This window comes from Lepisosteus oculatus, chromosome 29, assembly GCF_040954835.1.
Source record: "Lepisosteus oculatus isolate fLepOcu1 chromosome 29, fLepOcu1.hap2, whole genome shotgun sequence".
Classification (NCBI taxonomy): Eukaryota; Metazoa; Chordata; class Actinopteri; order Semionotiformes; family Lepisosteidae; genus Lepisosteus; species Lepisosteus oculatus.
In genome coordinates, this window is record NC_090724.1 from 8,854,301 (window position 1) to 8,861,090 (window position 6,790).

Sequence of the window (6,790 nt, forward strand, 5' to 3'; positions counted from 1 at the left end):
AGTGGAGAAGCAATGAGTCCGGTAACCAGGGAAATCCAAGAAAGACAATCCAAAAAACTAAATCCAAAGAGTGTGGTCAAAAAAGCAGGGGCAAAGATTAGGAACCGGGAGCTCAGTCAAAAAAGGTTAGAAACACACACAAGAGAATACTACAGGAGGCTCCTCAATAGTGAACGTGGGTCGGTGCGGGAGGGAACTTTAAATAGTGCAGGGAGAGGGATGTGGTTGGATAATTGGTCCGGGAGCGAGACTTTGTGGAATCTGGTGCCTGTGGGAATGTGATGGGTTCAATTAGGAATGAGATCGTGAAACAGCAGGTTTGGGAGTGTAACGGCGTTTGCGAGGGAGAGTGTGGGGCGTGACAGAGGAAGGGCCTTTTCAGGGACAGGGGAGGGTCGCTCGGGGGCCTTGCTGACCCGTTGGCACTGCTGCTGTCCAGCTGTGTGCTGTGGCCAGTGGAACAGAGAGGGAGACACCCTGAATCACCCCACCCCGTAACCCTGGTGCAGTTGTGTCAGTGTTGATGTGTCACAGCTCGCCCACTTACCCCCTTGCTCTCTGTCTTGTTCCTGACCCCATCCTTCTCTCCTTCCTCCCCCTCCTCCTCCTCCCTCCTGCTCCGCTCCTCCTGTTGCCCTCCTCTTCCTCGCCCTCCTCCCCCGTTTCTCTCTACCCCTCTCGCTCCCACACCCCGATACATGGCCAGCGCGCACTTCACAATAAGAAGCTAAAAATATGCCGCTCTCTTCCTCGGCGCTATTGATTTTGCCTGTAGCAGTGTCTGTGAACGGTAGAAGGAGAGAGAGGGAGGAACGGAGAGGGGAGGGCAGAGATTGCAGATATTGTACGGAGCAAAGGAAAGGAAAGGGGAAACCATTCCAGGCTCTTATTTCACCTGCCCACCCAGTGTTTTCCCATTCCTGTGTTCCGGCGCGCGCGCGTGCGTGCGTGTGCGTGACACCGCTCCAGCGCGGCCCGTCTGACCGGTCCTGAACCGCCCCCACACGGCCGCCCCGCGGAGCCTGACGTCTGTCAGTCTGTCTCTCGGCGAGCCCGTGAGAGAGAGCAGCCCGGCCAAGGGGTGATTAGTCTGGTTGGCCAGTGATAGGGAGAGCTGATCGATAGGCTATTGATCCAAGCTGGGGAGCGTCGAGGGGATTGAGAGAGGGAGGGAGAGTGTGTGAGGAGGGGGGGGCAGGGGGCAGCGCTGGGTGTGGGGTGACTTTTAAAAATCCTTTATTCCGAAGATGATAAACACTGCTGCCTGCTGGGGCCTGTCGGCGATGAGCAATGGGAGGAGGAGAGTGGGCAGTCGGAGACACTGAGGCCACCACAGCCCCACGGTAACACCTGGCTCGGCGCCGTCACATCCCCTCAGCCCCCTGCAAAGCAAGCTGTTTATGTCAGGCCCTGCAGATAGCACACAGGCCCAGGCCATACCCAGCACTCCTCTGTTTCTGTGCTGAGGGACGCCAGTCGCAGGGGATCTCCTGACTGCAGACAGGTCTCTTGGGTGCAGCTGGGGGATGTTGCCAGCACAGTGATCATGAAAACCAGGGACGGATCAAACCGCTGTGCACCGGGAGCCTGGCCTGTTTCCCTACATTCCCTCGGACCCGTCAGCTGGTGGCGGGAGTTCCCACCACTGCTTCCTGGGAGGCCAGAGTCTCCTGCTCTTCCTTCATGGTGCGCCGAACCTACAACTGGCTGATTCGATCTGTTTTCATTGGCCTCAGGTACGAAACCTGGAGGTTTCGTTTGACCTCGAAACCTTCCAATCACCTGAACTTTGGCACCTCTTTAGGAATCACTAAGAACACCAACGTAAGCAAATTCTTAACACAATTCGGGCCTCGTGTTTGTGAGAGAGGCAGACGACAGGGATTCAGACGGGCAGGATGAGGAATGCCAGAGACAGGCCGCGGGTTAACAGAGCCCTCCCCTCCTCTCCCTCTTTCTCTCTTCCTCTCCCTTTCTCTTTCTGTCCCTCCTCTCTTCTGCTTCTCGCGTGTCCGGGACCGCGCTGTGCGCACAGCCGGGTGGGAATACGGCTTCGGCTGCACCATCCGGGAAGCCCGGAGCGGGCAGGACAGGAATCCCCCTTCCGTGCAGGCCTCCCTGCATGCGTGAGGGTGGGCGCGCGCGAGCAGGCCGGCGTGGGCCAGCGATGGCGTTGTCAGCGCCGGGGAGGGGTGGTGGGGGGGGGCGGCTGTGGGCGCCGCTGGCGTTAATGTGCCACGCTGGCTGGAGAGCAGCAGCCATCGATCCCACCCACCCCCACCCCAGGGTGGCGCAGGATGTCAAGGGGAGGCGGGCGGCCCTCTGTCGTCACACATGGAGGCCATTAACGCATTAAAAATCGTTACCCATGTCTACCGGGGCCCATCGCCGGGCTCCCCCAGAGCAGCCACAGATAAAGTGCCATGTGTATAAACATCCCCCGAGCCCTAAGATAATATAACGCCACCCCCCCCGCCACCGCCAACGCACTTTTCCTAATCCCAGCATCCTCTCTCTCGCCTCTCTCCCCGCTCCCTGTCTCAATCAATGTTTACGACACCCGGTTGGAAGTCCCTAATGTTTCCGGACCTCTGTGCATCCCCGCTCAAAAATTCTTCATTAAGCCCTTTCCCTCTGTTTACAGTGGAGCCGATTGCGCCGTTCCGACGGCAGCGGCACCAATAAAAGGGATCAGGAAGCGGCAGCGCGCTGGACCGTGCTGATTCCCGCCCCGGGTCTGCCAGCGTCTCTTCGCAAACAAGCTGTGGCTCTTGGGTTGCTGTTTCGCCAATGTACCTGTGTTGTTTTCTAAAACATTGGTTATGTTCCTTGTCCTTCCTGTGTGCAGCGTCTGTAACCCTCAACCAACGGAGAGTTCCGAGAGAGCTCCAAACGTGTCTTAGGGGCTTCCCTGCTGAGTCAGCACTGGAGTCTGTGTCAGTGTTGGCCCTGGCCTGACCCGTTGGCAGGGGTCAAGCAGAAGGCGGAGACCTGTGCCCAGCACGCAGAGGGAGGGTGGGTCAGAGACAGGGACTGGGCAGCGGACACTTCTAGGCTGGGCAGGGTGGTCCTGTGGCTGGCCGGAGAGCAGAGAATGGTGAGCACGGGTGTGGGAGGGGCCGGGTCAGGGGTCAAGTCAGTGACAAATTAGAGGTCATCGCTGCTGCTGACCAAGCTAACTAGTCTGAGTGTGAGAGAGGGAGGAGGTGCCCCTGCTCCTGCTCCTGACCCTGGCACAGAGAAACACCAGCAATGAGAGAGTTACAGCTGTTCCTTGATGCTAGTCCTTGTGAGGTGAGATGGCAAAGTCCACTCAGAGGACTCTAGACTCTTCTAGTCCCTGTGGAGTCCAGCACACTGAAACGGCCCAGTCACAGGGCTCTAGACTCTTCTAGTCCCTGTGGAGTCCAGCACACTGACACGGCCCAGTCACAGGGCTCTGGACTCTTCTAGTCCCTGTGGAGTCCAGTACACTGACACGGCCCAGTCACAGGGCTCTGGACTCTACTGGCCCCTGTGGAGTCCAGCACACTGACACGGTCCAGTCACAGGGCTCTAGACTCTTCCAGTCCCTGTGGAGTCCAGTACACTGACACGGCCCAGTCACAGGGCTCTGGACTCTACTGGCCCCTGTGGAGTCCAGCACACCGACACGGCCCAGTCACAGGGCTCTAGACTCTTCCAGTCCCTGTGGAGTCCAGTACACTGACACGGCCCAGTCACAGGGCTCTGGACTCTACTGGCCCCTGTGGAGTCCAGTACACTGACACGGCCCAGTCACAGGGCTCTGGACTCTTCTAGTCCCTGTGGAGTCCAGCACACTGACACAGCCCAGTCACAGGGCTCTGGACTCTTCTAGTCCCTGTGGAGTCCAGGACATCGACACGGCCCAGTCACAGGGCTCTAGACTCTTCTGGTCCCTGTGGAGTCCAGCACACTGACACGGCCCAGTCACAGGGCTCTGGACTCTTCTAGTCCCTGTGGAGTCCAGTACACTGACACGGCCCAGTCACAGGAATCTAGACTCTTCTAGTCCTTGTGGAATCCAGTACAATTGAAATAATTTGTGTTGGGTTGGGTCTTGATAAAGTAATAGATGTCCCTTCCCCAACATAGGAAATAGAGTAGTCTTTTGTTTCTAGAATATGGGCTAAGTGCTGCGTGGGTCACTCCCACTGCTCAGCGTTGTGTCTGTCTCCAGATGTGAGACAGGGCAGAAGGACAGAGGAGTGCTGGCCTCTCTCCTCCTTAAAGGCCCTTGAAGTAGTGCTCAGTCCTGACCTCCCCTCTCGACCCCCAGCCCACTCGCCACCTTCGAGTGTGGCCGGGCCGTAGAGGGCAGCAGTAAAGAGGCTCTCAGCTCCTCAGTCACTCAAGGGCTCTCTCACTCAGACACTCAGGCACGCTCAGACGCCCTCTCCTCGGTGTCCCTCCCTGCTGCGCGCTGTGAGAGCTGGGTGTTGGGTTTCTGGTCAGCGCGGAGCGGTCAGTTCTTTGCGCTGAGCGATCGAGAGGTGGGGGGTGGGGGTGGGGGGATCAGCAAAGGCCGCTGACCTCCTGACCCCAGCACACGGCCGGCACCGCCTCTCCTAATGTGATTAAGCCCGAGAGGAGAGAGGGTACTGAGCGCTTCCGCACAGAGCCGGAGCAGAGGGGAGGAGAGGGACAGAAAGTGAGGAGGAAGAGGGGGGAGAGGGATGAGTGACCAGGAGGTGAGCAGTGAATGGAATTAACTCTTCGCTCCCCGGAGGGAGGGCGGGGGGAGTAGGAAGGGGGGCAGAAGGTCCCGTCACTTGCTGGTGTAAGAGGGTCAGGGGTCAGGGCCAGAGGTCAGAGGTGAAAGTTTTCAGGGGAGCTGTTGTCATAAAAACACCTTTCAGTTTTCAGGCTGTTATGTAATGGCCAGAGGTTGGGGATTCTGAGTGCCTGCTGGCTGCCACCAGAAATATTTTATTACAGTTTTATTACCGTTGGAAATAAGCAGCAGGGAAAGGTCAAGGGGATCAGTGCCATTTGTTTATTTTATTCGTTGGTGTTTTTGTTTCTAGAAACGCCCATCGATGAACACAATGCATGAGTTACTGAAACCCGACATACAGCTCTCCTGAGAGCACCAGATGAAGCCGAATGAAGCAAGAGCAAAGCCCAGTCATTCAATTAGCAAGTTCTGTCTTTCTTTCTCGTCTCTTTGCAAATCGTTGCCATTTGCGCCTAAGACTCCTAACTGACCGGAGAACAGGAGGAGCGTCTTCCTGTCTCTTCCAAGCTTGCCAACCCCTCCTCAAGTAGCAGCGGCAGGAAAATTAATCAACCCCTCTTCGGAACAACACCAGGCTCAATACGGAGCAAGCACAAACACAGCAGGCCCCCCAGCATGGTCTGGGCCCATGCCCCCTGCAGGGCCTGACGTGGGAGCTCCTGGAGCAGTGGCTGGTCATGACAGCTGGAGCACAGAGAGACAGAGGAGTCTCGGCAGCTGTCTTGGCGCTGTTTCTGTTTTGCTTGATCGTCACGCGAGCCAGCAGAAGCCTCACAGTTAGTTAAACCCACCGATACTCAGCCTCTCCATCTCCCCTACTGCCTCCCTGCCCTCCTCTCCTCTCTCTGCTGTCGTTCCTCTCTTCCTCCTTTCTCCTCCCTCGCTCCACCCCCCGCGCGGGGCTCTAACCCAGCGTGGACGGCTATCTTTATTAGCGCTCGCGTTTAAATTAATAAATTAATATTGACGAGCTATCAGCCCAAGGGGATAAATTATTCGTGAACAGCAGGCATGCATCACATGACTGTTAGCACCCGCGCTTCCATAATTACTCCCGCGGAGTAAGGGGGAGGGGCAGCATGGGGGGGGGGTTCCCACAATGCATCTACCTTCCCTCCGCCTGAACCCTTCCCTGGTTTCCTCCTCGTTCTCCCTCACACTCGCGCCATCTTCCCGGGACACTGCGGCAGGCCTCCACCTCCGCCTTTCCAGGGAGACCCCCTGCCCCAGCAGGTCTGGACTCCCCGAGGGGCAGCAGAGTCCCGAAGGCTCCTGCAGGCCTGGCCGATGGGCCTGCTGGTCAAGTAGCTGCATAGTTCATCTCGGAGACTCTGCCTGTTTCTCTGCACTACACCCGAGCTGTGGTCAGTCCTCTGCAGCACGTCCTCTGCACTACACCCTGAGCTGTGGTCAGTGCTCTGCAGAGCGGCCTGTTTCTCTGCACTACACCCCGAACTGTGGTCAGTCCTCTGCAGCACGTCCTCTGCACCACACCCCGAACTGTGGTCAGTCCTCTGCAGCACGTCCTCTGCACTACACCCCGAACTGTGGTGAGTCCTCTCCAGCACGTCCTCTGCACTACACCCTGAGCTGTGGTCAGTCCTCTGCAGCACGTCCTCTGCACTACACCCTGAGCTATGGTCAGTCCTCTGCAGAGCGGCCTGTATCTCTGCACCACATTACTGGACTACAGTGCATGGCTACCCCTCGGCACGGTATTGTGCTGTGTCACACTTCGGTGACCAGTTCAACCTGATATAGTCATCTACTTTGTGGAAGATCTGTTGATGATGTTTTACTGTTGCTGTGCTCTACAGATCAGTACTGAATTCTACAAAGCTGAACTGTACTCTGAGGAAGGCTCCACGGCTGAAACGTTGTGTTTTCTTTCTTCTTTTTTCAGCATGGAATAAACCTATTACTTGTACTGTACTCTGTAGAGCTGTGCTGTTGTACTCTACTGCTACTGTGCTGAAGTCTACAGATCTGTATTGCTGTACTCTTCAGTGGAGTACTGTACTTCACTGTGCT